We start from the raw sequence: 18,894 nt of genomic DNA on the forward strand, positions 1-18,894 counted from the left end.
TCCTCTAAAGGTTTAGGGCCAAGGGTAGGCCCAGTAAGTGCCTCCATAGATGCTCTCTGGAAGATTCTCAATAAATAAAGAACTCTTTTATTACATGCAGTTTAATGTGTTTATTATGGTTGGAAATTAAACTAGTTCATTCTGGAAAGACTTTCAGCCACAGGGACCGAAATACCACAGGTTTTCTAGAAGGGTCTCAGTGAACACTTGGGTCAGCTAAGGCATCAGGGGAAGGAAGGGCACTGGGTTCCTCCCCGAGCACTGCCAGTGACTTGTGCTAGGACCTCAGGTGAGTCCCTGGTTCCATCAGACTTCCATTCTTCAGCCACAAAATACAGGGTCAGAGGACATCAGCGCTTCTCAAGCATGTTTTGGAGCAGCAGTAACACTCAGCTGAGCACTCCTGCCAGGCCATACAGACAGCACAGGCAAGAGGCTCTGCCTGAGGGGTGGCACCTGGAGACCGTCCCTCCACTCCCCTCCCCACCCTCTGGGATCTGAAGGTCATCATTTGAAAACCACTAAACTGCCTGATATCTAAGGCCCCTTCCAGGGCTACGATTCTAGGGGCCTCAAACTCTCATCCTAGATCAGTTTCTCAGTTTTGGCAATACTGACATCTTGGGCTGGGCAATTCTTTGTTGTAGGGGGCTGTCCTGTACACGGTAGGAGGTTTGGCAGCAGCCCTGGCCTCTACCTACTAGATGCCAGGAGAACCTCCCAATTGTGACAGCCAAAAATATTCTGGACATTACTGAATGTCCCCAAGGGAGTAAAATCCTGCCCCTTCCTTGAGGACCACTACCCTAGATTAATTAAAAATTCTATTAAATGTTACGTCCTATTCCATCAGCATTCTTGTCAACCTATATTTTCCTCACTCCCTCCCCCCCTTTTTTTTTAATACGATCTTCTTTTAAGCTGGCAATAAGGCACCTTGCTTTGACAGGTTATGATCCATGGGGTTTTCATTGGCTGGTTTTCAGAAGTAGATCACCAGGCCTTTCTTTCTAGTCCATCTTAGCCTGGCAGCTCCATGGGAACCTGTTCAGCACCGTGGCAACACACAAGCCCCCACTGGCTGATGGGTTGTGGCTGCCCATGAGGTGCTCGAGAAAAACCCATTGTCGTTGAGTCGATTCCAACTCATAGCGACCCCTAGAATACAGAGAAGAACTGCACTGGCTGGGTATCGAACCCAGGTCTCCTTCACAGAAAGCTAGAACTCTACAACTGACCCACCACTGCCCCCTTTCACAGGGTGACAGCTGAACTACATAACCTTTACTGTCCTCCTAAGCCATCCTTGCCTTGTATCACAGAAGTCTGTAGTTTGCTTAGTGAGTTCAACAAACATCTCCCCAACAATTCCCATAAAAAATCAAGCACATTAAGGGGACTTCTAAGTCAACTGGCAAAATAATACTATTATGAAAACATTCTGCATCCCACTTTGAAATGTGGCGTCTGGGGTCTTAAATGCTAACAAGCGGCCATCTAAGATGCATCAATTGGTCTCAACCCACCTGGAGCAAAGGAGAATGAAGAACACCAAGGTCACACGATAACTATGAGCCCAAGAGACAGAAAGGGCCACATGAACTAGAGACTTATATCATCCTAAGACCAGAAGAACTAGATGGTGCCCGGCCACAACCGATGACTGCCCTGACAGGGAGCACAACAGAGAATCCCTGAGGGAGCAGGAGATCAGTGGGATGCAGACCCAAAATTCTCATAAAAAGACCAGACTTAATGGTCTGACTGAGACTAGAGGAATCCTGGCAGTCATGGTCCCCAAACCTTCTGTTGGCCCAGGACAGGAACCATTCCCGAAGACAACTCATCAGACATGGAAGGGACTGGACAATGTGTTGGAGAGAGAAGCTGATGAAGAGTGAGCTACTTGTATCAGGTGGACACTTGAGACTGGGTTGGCATCTCTTGTCTGGAGGGGAGACAGGAGGGTAGAGAGGGTTAGAAACTGGCAAAATTGTCACGACAGGAGAGACTGGAAGGGCTGACTCATTGGGGGAGAGTAAGTGGGAGTATGGAGTAAGGTGTATATAAGCTTATATGTGACAGACTGACTTGATTTGTAAACGTTCACTTAAAGCTCAATAAAAATTAAAAAAAAAATCAAGCACAGATCAGGCTCCCTGAGGGCAGACAAGATGATACCCCAGGCTGAGGAGAGCTACATTATTTTTCTCCTGTTTCACAACATAATCACAAAATATAAATATCAGGATTGAGCCAATACACATAGACAAATTGAAAAATAAATATCTGTGCTGGGAAAAAGTTATTTGTTGTTTATTACCAATTCAAATAACACTCAATATTTGAAACACCTACCCTGTGCTCCCCAACGTAAGAACCAGGCAGCTGCCTTCCCTTGTGGCTCCCAGTAACTGTTGTCAGAGCTCTAGGTTCCCTTGGGTGTCACTGAGTTAAGCAAGTTCTCCAGGCTGTTCATTTTCTGAGTCATTTGAAATCTCCGCCTAGGTTGTGGCTTTTATATCATCTCCCTCCGTCTGCTTGGATCAATATTTTCACTTCTAAAAGCCACCAGTCTAAAAAGCATTCTCCTTCCTGCTTCCGAGTCTAAACCACTTGACGGAGACCTGTGTGCATTCCAGACAGGAAGGTGGGAAGGGGGCTGGCAAGGCTGAGGGGCGTCAGCTCAGAGTGCTCCTTTCAACTCAGCTTCCAGGAGTGTTTCTCCTCCTGGACACAGGTGAGGCCAAACCCAACAAACCAAAAAAAAAAATTTTTTTTTTTTTTTGGAACCTTGGTATTCCTAGTGTGTCTCTTATTTTTGGTAATGTATCACTGCTTTGGAAACCCTGATGGCATAGTGATTAAGTGTATGGCTGCTAGCCAAGATGTCAGCAGTTCAAATCCACCAGGCGCTCCTTGGAAACCCTATGGGGCAGTTCTACTCTGTCCTATAGGGTTGCTTTGAGTCAGAATCAACTCGCTTGCACCTAACAACAACAATACTGTCCATGGACCAGGTGGGAGTCAGAGATTAACAACGTGAAAGGATTATGGACTGACATTTGAACTCCTATCCCGCCCGCCTTTTTTCTTTAAAGGAGACCAGAAAGAATGAAAAGAGCATTTTCCCAGCAAACCTTTATGGTCTACAGTTAGGTAAAAACCCACTGCTATTGATTTGATTCCAACCCACTAAAAAGAAACCCACAGAGGGCAGTAAAACAGCATCTTTCTGTTTTAGGGGCTTCTCCAAAAAAAACGCCCCAGCCCTGCCTTTGTTTAGAGGTGGGGTTCACCAAGTGCACAGAGGCCGGGCTAAGAGGGCGCCCCTTTGGGTGAAGGGATGAAGGCCGGGGGCAGGAATGAGCACCTTGGAGGTTGGAAAGAGCATGAAGGTGGGACCGGGGTTCCAGAGGTGAGGCCTACCCCACAACCTACACCACAACCCACAGTGCTCGCGGGGGCTGCCGACCTGAGGCTGGGCTTCCCAGGAGCAGCAGCGAGAATCCTCTGATTTCCATGAGGGGCACACCTGTAACCGCAGGGCCCGCAGAGGACCAGCAGCCCACAGGAGCGGTGGTAGGGGCCTCCACATCACTGAGGCCCCAGTTCTGCTCTGCTCTTTCAGGACCCCTGTGTCCTTGATGAAGCAGGCTGGAGCACAGAGGTCAATAATGGCATCCCTGGGCACCTAAGCCATTAAGTCAGGTTTCGATTGGTCCCAAACTAAAGACAAGCATCATTTCTTGTCCCAGAGGGTCACACACAAGTTCATAACCAAGCCAACCCAGTTGCCATGGGATCCATTGTAACTCATGGAGACCCCATGTGTGTCAGAGTAGAACTGTGTTCTACAGTGTTTTCAGTGGCTGATTTTTTGGAAGGAGATTGCCAGACCTTTCTTCCAAGGCTCCTTTGGGTGGACTCGAACCTCCAATCTTCTGGTTAGCAGCCAAGTCGTGTTAACCATTTATACCACGAAGGGACTCCAGCAAGTTCAGGTTGCTGTTGTTGCTAGGTGTCATCGAGTAGATTCCAACTCACAGGGACCCTATAAGATGGAGTAGAACTCCCCCAAAGGGTTTCCAAGGAGCAGTTGGTGGATTCGAACGGCCGACCTTTTGGTTAGCAGGCGAGCTCCTAACCACTATGCCGCCAGAGCTCCAGCAAGTTCATAGCCGTTATGTAATAAACAACCCTGCCCTGTTGGGATGTCTGTGGAAGGCAGAGGGGAGCCGCTGGGAATGACACTCAGGAGCAGGACAGTGAAAGGCAGAGAATGGGAAGGGGGTGGCTGGAGGGCCCCCAGGCAGCCAGGCTCTAAGAGGCAGCAGCATGAAGCAGCCACGTGAGATATGCTCTTTCTGCCCGTGGATATGTTAATGGGGTCCCATTTCCGACTTCTTATGTTAATTTAAATGATGTGTGTTTGTGCCCCACTGAGTCAGAAGGACACTGAATTATGTGCCCATGAAAGGCGCTCATAGCCCTCAGCAATCACTCTCAAAATACCCTTTCAGGTGCTTTTGGACGAAGGACTGCTATACTCTGCTTCTAAGAAATCCTCCTATTATCACCTCCACGTTTTGAATGCTTACCTTCAAAGTCATTAAACACTTGGTTTCTTAATGAGAAGAGCATGCACCCAGTCAACAATTTATTTAATGTCTCTGCTTAAGAAAAATGAAAGTCCCCTTCCCACATTCTCCCTGCTTTTGCCCTCTAATCTATTTTTTTAAGCGTTTGTTTAACATCCGAAGTCCAAGGCGCTCAGCTGCTAACTAAAAGGTTGGAGGATCGAGTCTACCGAAAAGTATCTTGGGAGAAAGGCCTGGCAATCTACTTCTGACAAGCCAGCTATTGAAAAGCCTCTGGAGCACAGGTCTATTCTGACACACATGGGGTCGTCAGGAGTCAGAGTTGACTTGGTGGCAACTGGTAACTGGGCTAACATCCATGAGAGAATATTTTCAACGTTCAACGAAGTTTTGATTTGGTTTTCACCTGCTAAGTGCCCGGTGTCATCTATAAAGCCTGGAAAACGGGTTGGTGATGTCTGGCTAGTGAGTTCTTAAATGTCTGGGTTTCAATCACAAGCATGAGGAAGTTTTCAGGAACATGAAGTGTTATGTCTTTCTAACTTCCCCTACTTCTTAACTTTAGTCCCAACCCCAATTCCTTGGCATGAGACCGCCTGTGCCCTGTCAGCCCTGGGAAAGCTCTGCCACACACCACCAGTTACAGGTGGCTGCACGATCAACTACCTCGGTTGTTGTTTGTTGTTAGGATGGCAGTGATCTGGTTTCTATTTATTTTTATCTGCCAATGTGACCAAAACTTCTTTTTACTAAATATAAATCTCATGGTACTTTACTTCCCCCCAATCCTACGGTTCTATACTGTCACCCTTGTCTATTTAATAGAAGGCAGCGTGGATCAGTGGTAGAATTTCCATCTTCGATGGGGGAGACCCGGTTTTAATTCCCAGCCAACGTACCTCACACACGGCTACCACCCGTCCGTCAGTGGAGGCTGGTGTGTTGCTATGACGCTCAACAGGTTTCAGCGGAGCTTCCAGACTCACACAGACTAGGAAGAAAGGCCTGGTCATCTACTTCTGAAAATCAGGCAATGAAACCCTGTGGATCACGACGATCACATTTGCAATCATGGGGACAGTGCAGGACCGGGCAGTGTTTTGCTCTGTTGTACACGAGGTTGTCACGAGTCGGGGGTCGATTCAACAGCAACTCACAGCAAGGACCGTGACCTGGCTCCGCGTGTGTCCGCTGTGCCTGCCTGTTACCCGTGTGGCTATTCACGCGCTGGGGAAGCTCTGCTCTCTGGTTCTCTGAGCAACCATCAGACGCTAGCCCACCGATGCATAGCGGAGTCCCACAACCCCTCTGCAACGAATGCCATCAGACGCTAGCCCACGGACGTAGAGCAGACTCCCACAACCCCTCTGCAACGAATGCCATCAGACGCTAGCCCACGGACGTAGAGCAGAGTCCCGCAACACCTCTGCAATGAATGCCATCAGATGCTAGCCCACGGACGTACAGGAGACTCCCACAACACCTCTGCAATGAATGCCATCAGATGCTAGCCCACGGACGAACAGCAGACTCCCACAACACCTCTGCAATGAATGCCATCAGATGCTAGCTCACGGACGTAGAGCAGACTCCCGCAACACCTCTGCAATGAATGCCATCAGATGCTAGCCCACGGACGTAGAGCAGACTCCCACAACACCTCTGCAATGAATGCCATCAGATGCTAGCCCACGGACGTACAGCAGACTCCCACAACACCTCTGCAATGAATGCCATCAGATGCTAGCCCACGGACGTACAGCAGACTCCCACAACACCTCTGCAATGAATGCCATCAGATGCTAGCCCACGGACGTAGAGCAGACTCCCGCAACCCCTCTGCAATGAATGCCATCAGATGCTAGCCCACGGACGTACAGCAGACTCCCGCAACACCTCTGCAATGAATGCCATCAGATGCTAGCCCACGGACGTACAGCAGACTCCCACAACACCTCTGCAATGAATGCCATCAGATGCTAGCCCACGGATGTAGAGCAGAGTCCCGCAACACCTCTGCAATGAATGCCATCAGATGCTAGCCCACGGACGTACAGCAGACTCCCGCAACACCTCTGCAACGAATGCCATCAGATGCTAGCCCACGGATGTAGAGCAGAGTCCCGCAACACCTCTGCAATGAATGCCATCAGATGCTAGCCCACGGACGTACAGCAGACTCCCGCAACACCTCTGCAACGAATGCCATCAGATGCTAGCCCACGGACGTAGAGCAGACTCCCGCAACACCTCTGCAATGAATGCCATCAGATGCTAGCCCACGGACGTACAGCAGACTCCCGCAACACCTCTGCAATGAATGCCATCAGATGCTAGCCCACGGACGTAGAGCAGACTCCCGCAACACCTCTGCAATGAATGCCATCAGATGCTAGCCCACGGACGTAGAGCAGACTCCCACAACACCTCTGCAATGAATGCCATCAGACGCTAGCCCACGGACGTACAGCAGACTCCCGCAACACCTCTGCAATGAATGCCATCAGACGCTAGCCCACGGACGTAGAGCAGAGTCCCGCAACACCTCTGCAATGAATGCCATCAGATGCTAGCCCACGGACGTAGAGCAGAGTCCCACAACACCTCTGCAATGAATGCCATCAGATGCTAGCCCACGGATGTAGAGCAGAGTCCCGCAACACCTCTGCAATGAATGCCATCAGATGTTAGCCCACGGACGTAGAGCAGACTCCCACAACACCTCTGCAACGAATGCCATCAGATGCTAGCCCACGGACGTAGAGCAGACTCCCACAACACCTCTGCAATGAATGCCATCAGATGCTAGCCCACGGATGTAGAGCAGAGTCCCACAACACCTCTGCAATGAATGCCATCAGATGCTAGCCCACGGACGTACAGCAGACTCCCACAACACCTCTGCAATGAATGCCATCAGATGCTAGCCCACGGACGTACAGCAGACTCCCACAACACCTCTGCAATGAATGCCATCAGATGCTAGCCCACGGACGTAGAGCAGACTCCCACAACACCTCTGCAATGAATGCCATCAGATGCTAGCCCACGGACGTAGAGCAGACTCCCACAACACCTCTGCAATGAATGCCATCAGATGCTAGCCCATGGACGTACAGCAGACTCCCACAACACCTCTGCAATGAATGCCATCAGATGCTAGCCCACGGATGTAGAGCAGACTCCCACAACACCTCTGCAATGAATGCCATCAGATGCTAGCCCACGGACGTAGAGCAGACTCCCGCAACACCTCTGCAATGAATGCCATCAGATGCTAGCCCACGGATGTAGAGCAGACTCCCACAACACCTCTGCAATGAATGCCATCAGATGCTAGCCCACGGACGTACAGCAGACTCCCACAACACCTCTGCAACGAATGCCATCAGATGCTAGCCCACGGACGTAGAGCAGACTCCCACAACACCTCTGCAATGAATGCCATCAGATGCTAGCCCACGGACGTACAGCAGACTCCCACAACACCTCTGCAATGAATGCCATCAGATGCTAGCCCACGGATGTAGAGCAGACTCCCACAACACCTCTGCAATGAATGCCATCAGATGCTAGCCCACGGACGTAGAGCAGACTCCCACAACACCTCTGCAATGAATGCCAACAGATGCTAGCCCACGGACGTAGAGCAGACTCCCGCAACACCTCTGCAATGAATGCCATCAGATGCTAGCCCACTGACACATAGCACAGTCCCACAACACCTTTGCAATAAATGCTGCACGAGGCCTGGCCATCCCTGAGCCCAGCATCAGGTCTGGGCAGACACCTCAGACCGGCCTCTGCTTGTGGCACTCCATGGTGGCGGGATGGTGAGTGGGAGAGCACAGAGGACCCCAGTGGGGAACAGGGCATGGTTTCCTAGTGTGTGTGTAGGGGGATGCTCCCTGCCGCCCGGTAATGCCTGCTGTTCTGAGCAAATGTAACATCTGTAGCCCCTTTCCTCACATATACCAGCACCCCTTCGCTGCTCTGCGGGCCTCACACTTGATTCTGAGAAGCAGAGGAGAGAACCCCAGTTCACTGACCCCCATGATACGCCAAATACTCTGGTAAAGGGTGACACACATTTGATCTTATTTAAACTCTGCAGGTGCCCTGAGAGGTAGGCAGTCTTTTCTGACATTTGTCATGGGAAATCTGAGGTTGGCTGAAATTAACCAGGCCAAACAGCAAGTGCTTCTGGGACGGAAGTCTGACTTGTTCTCTTACTCACACAAGTTGTTGCTGTTGTTGTTGGCTGCCATCGAGTCGGCCTCTGACTCGTGGAGACCCCATGTGTTACAGAGTAGAACACTCCATAGGGCTTTCTTGGCTGTATGCAATCTAGACAGAAGCAGCTCACGAAGCCTTTTCTCCACAGAGCTGCTGGGCGGATTTGAACTACCAACCTGTAGGTTAGTAGCTGATCGCAAACTGCTTGCACCACCCAGGCCCCTACTCAAATAAGACTATCCATTAAAAAGAAGCCATCTCCTGCCCAGTGTGGCGTTTGCCAGGTGTGATCCGAGGTTCCAGATGAAAGCCCCTTCCCTCCTTACTCTTGTCTAACCCCGGGTGGAGAACGTGGAATGTCAAGCATTTGAGACAGCTGTCTTCTCTGGTGGAGTCCCTGGGTGAAGCAAACGGTGAATGTGCTCAGCTGCTAATGGAAAGGTCGTCAGTTTGAGTCTCCTCAGAGGTGCCTTGGAAGAAAGGCCTGGTGATCTACATCCAAAAAATCAGCCACTGCAAACCCTACGGGGCACAGTTCCACTCTGACACACATGGGGCCGTCAGGAGTCGGAACACACTCGATGGGAACTGGTATGGTGTGGTCTTTCCTGGAGCAAGAGCTATTGTTTGTCCCACAGGGTCTGGTACAGTGCCTTACTGCAGATGAGTAGATGTTCAAGAAATGTTTGATGAATGAATAAATAAGAGGAGGAATAAAGACTCATTAAAATGTAAGACAAAACAAAACAGACCAAACTCAGAAAGGTATTAACACCACTGGGACACATTAAACTGTTACATGAACTTTCAAAACAGTAGCGTGGATGGGTTTATAAGAGTTTAGCAAGTCAGTCACTGGGCAGGGGCCAATGTGCCAGACGGAGGAGAAAAGCCCTAAGAGAGGGACATGGAGCACCCAGCCAGGAGGTGGAATGCCAGAACACAAGAGTTGATCAGTGTGTCTGCTGGTGTTGACGAAGGGGCCTGATGAAAGCAGGGAACACCCAGAGAGGACTAGGGTGGGAAGGGGAGAAGGTACTGCTGAAAGAGACCGAAGAAGGGGGTGAGAGAACACCCAGAGAAAAAAACATGGTGCTTATTCATAGCCTGGGGCATACCCGCCCCCACTAACGCTACGCACACACACACACACAAAAGTCATTCGTGAATATTTTTGGAATCAGTTTGCCAGTTAACCAGGTTATTATGCTAGATAAAAAATGTCTGGAAAATCATTATGAATGTAGGTTCAAAGTGAAATCTGGTTAGAACTCTGCTCCCCTGGCCACGCAGCCACTCTCAACTTGAGTTCATGCAACAAACCTGTCTTTGCTGTGGTCTATACCCTAGAGGCCTGATAACGAACAAGGTAAGCAGGGCTGCTATCCGCACGGAGTTCACAGGCTGAGACTCTCCACAGCACCAAGGACAGCACCGCATGGAGTTCACAGGCTGAGACTCTCCGCAGCACCAAGAAGAGCAGGGAAAATAAGGTGCAGGAAGAGCGACCGAAATGGGCCAGCATTCAGGAACGACTGTCAATAATTGTAAAGGTACATGGAGCAAAACTGAGAAAAAAAAAAAGCTACCCAGGATTCAGCACCAAGAATATACCGGCTATACTTCAGGAAAAAGAAAATACCAGAAAAAAAAAAATAGGAAGATGCTTTGTGCTTGCCCCAGAGACCCTGGGTCTGCACCCACCAGAGCTGCAGGCAGGCTCCCTCTGCCATCAGACGCTGTGCTAAAGGGGACAGACTGCTATCCTCCTGCCTGCTCAACTCAGCTTGCATCTCTCCTTCTCCAGGTGGGCCAAGGAGGCAAAACACGAATGGCTTAAAAAACAATGTGTACCAATTTTTCTACCCAGTAGATAACCCACCTCCTTTCCCAATATTCATTATAAAAAATTCATTCTATATTACACCCGAAAATCTTAATACTAAATTACCAGAAAAAACAAATTTCACAATGCACTTAAAGCCAGCGATTGAGACCAAAGATTTACATTTGGTTATACAAAACAAAAACAAAAACAAATCTTCTAAATAACTCTTAGATCAAAGAGGAAATAAAAACTAGAATTATACACTATTTAGAAAATAGTGACAAATCTAACACTCCATATAAAAACTTATGAGCTGTGGCAAGATCTGTCCTCAAAGGAAAACACACAGCTTTAAATGCCAGGCTATTAAACAAGACAAAATGGGAGAAGAAAAAAAAAAAGAACTGAGATTTCACCTCCAAAGGACAGAAAAAGGGCAAGAAAACATGGGGAGAAAGAGGAAGAGACAAAACAAATTATAAAATTAAAATAGAAGCAAAATCTCCGCCCCCCCCCCCCCCCGCAAAAAAATAAACCCGTCGCCTTCGAGTCAATTGTGACATAGTGACCCTATAGGGCAGAGGAGAACTGCCCCAGAGGGTTTCCAAGGAGTACCTGGTAGATTCGAACTGCCAGCATTTTGGCTAGCAGGCATAGCTCTTAACCACTACACCACCAGGGTTTCCAGAGAGAAAGAAAGGAATTGGTAAATAAGGAGTCAGTTCTTTGAAAAGGCGAATTAAATAGAATTTAAAATTAAGCCTACTTTTAAAAGGAGAGAGAAAAAAATACATGCCAATGCCATCAGGACTAAAAAAGGGGCTTTGGGCACAACCTTAAAGAAGTTTTATAATTGTTTATGATAAACGAGTGAAGGAATGCCAGTCAACAACACTTTCTAAGACAGAGTAGAAAATGGGTGTAGACTACCCACTGAAAATCTTGGAAAAGTCATCAAGAATTACTATCTAAAAGGCACTAGACCCAGAGGATGCTGTTGTTAGCTGCCAACAAGTCAGCACTCATGGGGACCCTATGCATAAGAAGATCAGATGGTTGTGATTTTCAGAAGTAGATAGCCAAGCCTTTCTTCCTAGTCCATCTTAGTCTGGAAGCTCCACTGAAGCCTGTCCAGCATCATAGCAACATGCAAGCCTCCACTGGTAGTTGCGTGGTGGTTGCACATGAAGTGCAATGGCCAGGAATTGAACCCAGGTCTCTTGCGTGGAAAGCAAGAATTCTACCACTGAGTTATCATTGCCTCCAGACCCAGATAGTACTACATGTCAAATCTGTCAATTTCTGGAGGAATAGAAAAATACCATGCAAACTGAACTACTCCAGAACATAAAAGAAAATGGAAAAGTTCACAATTTTGTCCAAACTTGTGTAATGCTCATTACAAAAGCTGTGGAGGCAACACACAGCCTTTGAAAACATGATACTAAGTAAAAGAAGCCAGGCACAAAACACCACATATTGTAGGATTCTATTTATAAAAAATGCCCAGAATAGGCAAATCTATACAGACAGGAAGTGGATTAGTGGTTGCCTAGGGCTTTGGGGGCTGGAGATATGGGTACGGGGTCTCTTTTGGGGGTGATAAAGTATGCTAAAATTAATTACGATGGTTGCACAAGTCTGTGAATATACTGAAAACCATTGACTTGTACACTTTAAGATGTATAATAGGTGAATTATATCCCACCAAAGTTGTTATTTAAAAGTAGACAGCACACACACATAAAAGAAAAAACTACAGACTAATTCCACTAATCGACTGATGAGTGCCGTTTTTAAATAAAATACTAGCAACTGATATTCCATGGCCAAATACAGTTTATTTCAGAAATACATATACATGGTCCTAGTGTACCCAATCTATTAGTTTAATTCAAAACATTAATAAATTAAGAGAAAAACTATAATCACCTTAATAGATGACAAAAAGGCATATGAAAACTTTCAATATGTGTTCTCAAGAAAAACTAGTAAATTAGAAAGAAAATTCACTTAGTCTGGTGTCTTTCTAAAAAAAAAAAAAAAAGTCCAGTATGAGTTTTAATGACAAAACACTGAAGTCAGGAAGGAGTAAAGCTCTGTTATCACCATTTAGAGTTCCATATTGCTCTGTAAACGCAGCTAAGGCAATATATATATATATAAAGTTATAAAAGAAGCAAGTATGATCATTTATACATTATATGATTATCTTCCTGGAACAAAAATAAGAAAAGCAACAAAAAATTATGAGAATTTATTGTAAAAAGTTCAGAAATGTGGCCAGCTGTTATTTCTCATGAAGACATCATATTGAAGTAGAGCAAACATACAGAAAAATGCACAAATCCCAAGTGTTCAGCTCGATAAATTTCACAACCTGAACAGACCCATCTACCACCCACATGAAGCGGCAGAACGTGACCGCCCCAGGTGACCCCTCCATAACCTGCCCACGTTGTGCAAGAAAGGGAAAATAACCAAAGCACAGCACCGGAATCAGTTGCAAATAGTTAGAACAATGTAAATACTTAAAAATGATCTAATCAGAATTACAATATAACTGTAATGAAGGACCACCATCCATCCGGCTGTCAGTCTGTCATACTGCGGCACTTGCATTATTACTATGATACTGGAAGCTATGCGACGAGTATTTCAAATACCAGCAGGGTCACCCAGGGTAGATAGGTTTCGGCAGAGCTTGCAGACTGAGACAGGTTAAAAATTAAGGCCTGGCTATCTATTTCCAAAAGTTAACCAATGAAAACTCAGTGGATAACAACAAAATATTGCCCAACATAGAGGAGCGCCCTAGCTTGGAAGGCACTCAAAGCAGCAGTGGCCACCAGGCATCATGAGGATGGTGCAGGACCAGGCAACACTTCACCCTGTCGGGCATGGTCGCCGTGAGTCAGAGCTGACTCCAGAGCGGCTACGAACAACAAATAATGGAGGAGGGTGAGGGTGAGACGTACGTGTGTAGACGACAGGGGTAGGCCTGGGTGAGTCAAAAGGGTACATTCAAGGCCTCTCAAAATAGGAAGTCAAGTAAGAAAGCCTCAATCTTAACAAACAAAAAGTAGGAAGATAAGTATGTTATTTAGAGATACAGAGACAAGCAGAAGGATCACTTACAAGAAGGGAAGATGGCACCTCTGGAGAGTGGGTTACAACCTTACAGAATGTACAGTGGACTTTTTAAACACGAGCTTGCGTAATTTTTATAAAACTAAAAAAAACAATTTAAAATATGTAAGATACTCGTGAAATATTAACCGTGGCCATCGCTTGGTCGTGGGATTATCTAATACTTCCATCTATCTTTAAAATTTTTTACTATGAATATTAATATAATAGTATTCATAATAAAAATGTATTATTAATAATACTTGCAGTATTTATAATTGAAAAATGTACCATTAAATGTGATGTTTAAAGTTTCTGGTCTCCTAGCAACTGCCCTTGTTCTTCTCTACTGGGCTGGAAGACAACATCTGGACTGGAAGCCGGGCAGAAAAGCACTCATTTCTTCCCCTCCTGAATGCCAACAGACAAATTACAGAGCTCTGATTTCATGGCTGTCAGCTCTGTTCCTCCCTCCTCATACTCTTTAGGATTTGAAGTCTCTGCAATTTCAAGTTTCTTCAAGCAAATATTCCAGTTTCCCAGAGATGATGACAAGATTTAGGGGGATTTTTTTTTTTTCTGTGCATAATAACTTTTCAGTGGTAGAATTCTCGCCTCCATGTGGGAGCTGGACTCAGGCTCAATTTCCAGCCAATGTGTCCCATGCAGAGCCACCTCCCATCTGTCAGTGGAGGCTTGTGTATCACTGGGATGCTGAACAGGTTTCAGTGGAGCCTCCACACTAAGAGGGACCAGGAAGAAAGGCCTGGCGATCTCCTTTTGAAAATCAGCCAATAAAAATCCCTATGGATCACAATAAGGGATCACAATAGTCTGATCCACAACTGATTATGGACATGGCGCAGGACTGGGCACTGTTTTGGTCCATTATGCATGGGGTCACCACGAGCTGGGGCTGGCTGGACAGCAGCTAATAACAACATAGGGTTTGGTGGAGAAGGGTATGGAAATCCTCAGGGATACATGGTGGTCTGGTGTCAAAAAGGTCGAGGTTGCCATTCAAAGTCAAGGAATGTCATGTACTGGGCACAGAGGAGGAGCCCTGGTGGCACAGTGGTTAAGTGCTTGGCTGCTAACTGAAAGGTCAGTGGTTCAAACCCACTCAGTGGCTCGGTGGGAGAAAGACCTGGCGATCTGCTACCACAAAGATTACAGCCTAGGAAACCCTATGGAGTGTTCTCCTCGGTCACATGGGGTCACTATGAGTGGAAATTGACTCAATGGCCACCACCAACAACAGGCACAGAGGCTGACTGAAGAGGTTCAGCCCGTCAGGCAGAAGCACAAGAGTTCAGGTGCCCAGCAGCTGACCTGGGCATCAGAAATCCACAGTGACGTCATGAAGCTGGGACCAGGGCTCGGCCTGGCCAACACAGGAGCAGGGGTCACAGCCTGGGGTCCACGGCAGAGGTGGGAGAGCAACACTTCCCAAGAGGCCAGGCCTCCGGGTCTATCACCCATCCATCAGTCTGTTGTACTGTGGCAGCTTGGGTGTTTCTGTGATGCTGGAAGGTGTGTCACTGGCATTTCAAATACCAGCAGGGTCACCCACGGTGGACAGGTCGCAGTGGAGCTTCCAGACTAAGACAAACTGGGAGGAAAGGTCTGGTTGATCTACTTCTGAAAATTAGCCAATGAAAACCTTATGGGTCACAATAGCACACCGTTCGACTTCTTGCTTTGGACGTGTGGTCTGGAGGGATCAACCGCTGGAGGAGGACATCATGTTTGGTGAAGGAGAGAGCCAGTGAGGAGGGCGAGGGAGACCCTCGGTGAGATGGACTCCACATGCCAGCGTCTGTGAGGATGAGGCAGGGCTGAGCAACACCTCGTTCTGTTATACATAATGCCCCCTGAGAGAGAGCCTGGCTAAAGGAAGAAAGGCCCCTGGCTAGAAAGAAGCCAGGATTCTAAGACCTGGGCAGAGGTTTGCAACTGAGCGTCTAGATTCGGAGACCATTCCAGGCACCTCATTATCAGAACCAAGGTCTGTAGGAGCACAGGGTTATGTGGGAGGAGGGAGACCCTGCTGATGGCTGGACACAGAATGCCCTCAAAAGTGGCTCCACATTCAACCTGAGTACCACTTCTTAGCTCAGAACCGGGGGCCAGAACTGCCTCTGCCACCCACCTTAGACGTCCTGACCGAGGACCTGAAGTGAGACTGAGTCTGCGGATGAACAGACGGTGGTCATGGTGCTCGTGGGAGGCAGGGTGCCTCAGTGGAAACGGGGTAAGAACAAGCTGGGAAGTTGAGGGCAGAACTGACAAAAGACATGAGAGGCAGTGGTGCTTCGGTGGTAGAATTCTCGCCTTCCGGGCAGGAGACCCAGGTTCGATTCCTGGCCAGTGCATCTCAGTGCAGCCACCACCTACCTGTCTGTCATTGGAGGCTTGTGTGTTGCTCTGATGTTGCAGAGTTTCAGCAGAGCTTCCAGGCTAAGGCAGACCAGGAAGACGGGCCTGGGGATCCACTTCTGAAAGTCAGCCAGTGAAAATCCTATGGATCACAACAGTCTGATCCACAATTGATCATGGGGATGGCACAGGAGTTGGCAGTGTTTCCTTCCACTGTGCATACGTCACCATGAGTAGCTGGCCAACTCAACAGCAGCTAACAACCACCACCAACCATGTCTGTCTGCAGCCAGCAAGAAAAAGCCAAGGTGAGCAGAGTCAGATGGGACCTCACCAAGCTCAGAGGTTAGATCACGAGTTAGGCCAGCTGCAGAGGCTGGCCAGGTAGACAGGGCACTCTGCCCAAAAGGAAGGAGAGGACGCTCCCCACAAGCATCCTGATACTCCTATCGGCCACAAAAAAAAAAAAAAAAACTAGTGCCACAAAAAAAAAAAAAAAAAAAAAAACACAAGGAGGTATAAATTTCCCCTTCCCATAGAGCCAGGAGCCATCTTAGAGGAGCTGGGAAGGGCAGGGAGGAGAGCTGAGAAACCCGAGACTGAGCGTTCTTTCTGCAGAGGCTGGGCATTTCCAACCCAAAACCAAACCAGTTGCAAGGAGTCGATTCTGACTCATCATGACCCTGGGTGTATCCATAGGGTTTTATTTATGTATTTTTTTAATTGCAGTAAAAATAGACCTAATGAAACACACACCACCTCAGCCTTTCTCCACATACAGTTCAGTGGCATCGATTGCCTTCTTCAAGTCATTCAACCGTTCTCACTAGGCTTTTCCAAAGTCATTCCACCATATAAACTCACACCATAAACTCAACGCCCCCCAAGTCCATAGGGTTTTCAGTGGCTGATTTTTTGGAAGCAGGTCACCAGGTGAAACCGAGGTGCCTCTGAGTGGACCTGAACCTCCAGTCTTTCATCTAGCAGCTGAGCACTGAGCGTTTCCAAAGGGACGATTTAAATTCACAGGTGAGACGAAGTTTAATTAGGATGGGAGATGACGGTGACCTCTGAAGTACAGAGTCCCATGTCATGCTCGGAGCCCGTCTGTCCCACTGGAGCCACAGATCAGCTATGGCCCCGGAACGGCTCACCCTGCCTGCAGGTTCTGTCTGGGAAACCTCCCACAGCCACCACTTAAACCGCAGCCGGGGATTCAGTGCTAATAAAACACCCAAGGAGCGTCTTTTCCCTTTAAGTTACACTTCTTAGGAGCCTGGGGGGCTCCCCTGAACTCCATCCTCAGAGTCAAACTCCCAAACGCTGACTCGGGCACCCTACCAAGTCTATCAAGGGCTGCCTGTGCGGCCCGCATCCTCAGCCCTTGCTCGCTGCCGTTTTCAAAAAGCTTCTGAAGGGGCCAAGACTTGAGCCTGGAGTTATGTTGTTCTTAACAGTTAAGAAGCTTGTCACAACCCCTCTGTGGCTGTGAGGATGTGCCACCAGAATGATTTAACGACACAAGGGCTTAGAATGCCAGGAGAACATGATGTCCACGGCACCTGACGGCTGGTACGCCTGGTAGCAGGAGCTATTATTAGAGCCATGTTGGCAGCAAAAAGAGTGAAGGCTCTGACCTAAAACTCTAAATAGATATTGCAAAGCGTCAGCTCATATTTCCCTGCTTTGGCAAAGTTTGGGTAAAACCCCTGCAGCCTTAGGAGCTGTGCTGGGTCGAGAGGATGAGCAATGCCTCCTTGTCGGGTAAGTTAATGGCAAACGGTTATCTTTGTATGCTGGGTGGTGATAGTTCACTACTTGGCAGAAAAGGTCACATTCTGGCTCGGTCATGACCACTGCTCATAATTAACTTCCCAAGCACCGCAATAACATTCCATTTGCTTTCTCTCCTGTCTAGGAGACATGAAATAGTCTTATGTTCCTGGGCCTCCATCAAGGAGAGGAGAAAATGGACCAGTCTAGGGCTAGGCCTCCAACCTGGGCTAAACATGTGTGGTAAGGCCTGATAAGAACTAACCTGTCTCAGAGGATGAACACTCCAATAAGTGCGACAGCAGAGCTGGGTCAATGAAAATGGCTGTTTAGGTTTACGTACAAGTTATAATCTGTATCTTAACTATTTCACCCAAGATAGGTAGATAGACAGGTAGATAGCTGCCATCTAGTTGACTCTGACTCATGGTGACCTTATAGACAACAGAACATTGCCCAGTTCTGAGACATCCTCACGATCACCACCTTGTTTGAATCCATCATTGCAGCCCCTGTGACAATCTATCTCACTGAGGTTTTCCCTTGCCCTTGCTGGCCCTCTGCTTCATCAAACATGATGTCCTCTTCCAGCATCTGAGCCCTCCTGATGAGGGCAAGTTGAACCATGTTGTGATCCACAGGGTTTTCACTGGCTATTTTTCAGAAGTAGATCACAGGCCTTTCTTCCTAGTCTGTCGTACGTAGTCTGGAAGCTCTGCTGACACCTGTCCACCATGGGTGATCCTACTGGCATGTGAAATACCAGTGGCATAGCTTCCAGCATCGCAGCAACATGCAAGCCACCACAGTATGACAAATTGACAGATGGGTAGTGGTCTTACTCAAAGGACCCTCTGAAAACAACTAAGAAACAATAATTCATTGGGGACCAGATGGGTCAGGAGACAAGAGCTGCGCTGTAGAGAAATTTATCGGAGGTGGTCTGGA

At 47.8% G+C, this 18,894-nt stretch overlaps 1 protein-coding gene and 1 long non-coding RNA gene across 4 annotated transcripts in view; both read right to left on the reverse strand.

The window, feature by feature from the left end:
* The window catches only part of GALNT17 (polypeptide N-acetylgalactosaminyltransferase 17), a 542,269-nt gene that overhangs the window by 189,227 nt on the left and 334,148 nt on the right, over positions 1 to 18,894 (reverse strand). The gene's annotated exons all lie outside the window — the stretch shown is intronic.
* LOC126087338 (uncharacterized) lies at positions 2,301 to 10,761 on the reverse strand. Of its 3 annotated transcripts, XR_007519727.1 has the most exons (5): positions 7,914 to 10,761; positions 7,442 to 7,677; positions 7,206 to 7,382; positions 6,380 to 7,146; positions 2,301 to 6,025 (listed from the first exon to the last, which is right to left on the reverse strand). It is a non-coding gene; the product is annotated as an uncharacterized LOC126087338 (long non-coding RNA). The 3 variants fall into 3 exon arrangements; XR_007519728.1 differs by lacking the exon at positions 2,301 to 6,025 and having other exon boundaries at positions 6,036 to 7,028; XR_007519729.1 differs by lacking the exons at positions 2,301 to 6,025; positions 7,206 to 7,382 and having other exon boundaries at positions 6,036 to 7,146; positions 7,560 to 7,677.

This window comes from Elephas maximus, chromosome 12 (assembly GCF_024166365.1).
Source record: "Elephas maximus indicus isolate mEleMax1 chromosome 12, mEleMax1 primary haplotype, whole genome shotgun sequence".
Lineage (NCBI taxonomy): Eukaryota > Metazoa > Chordata > Mammalia > Proboscidea > Elephantidae > Elephas > Elephas maximus.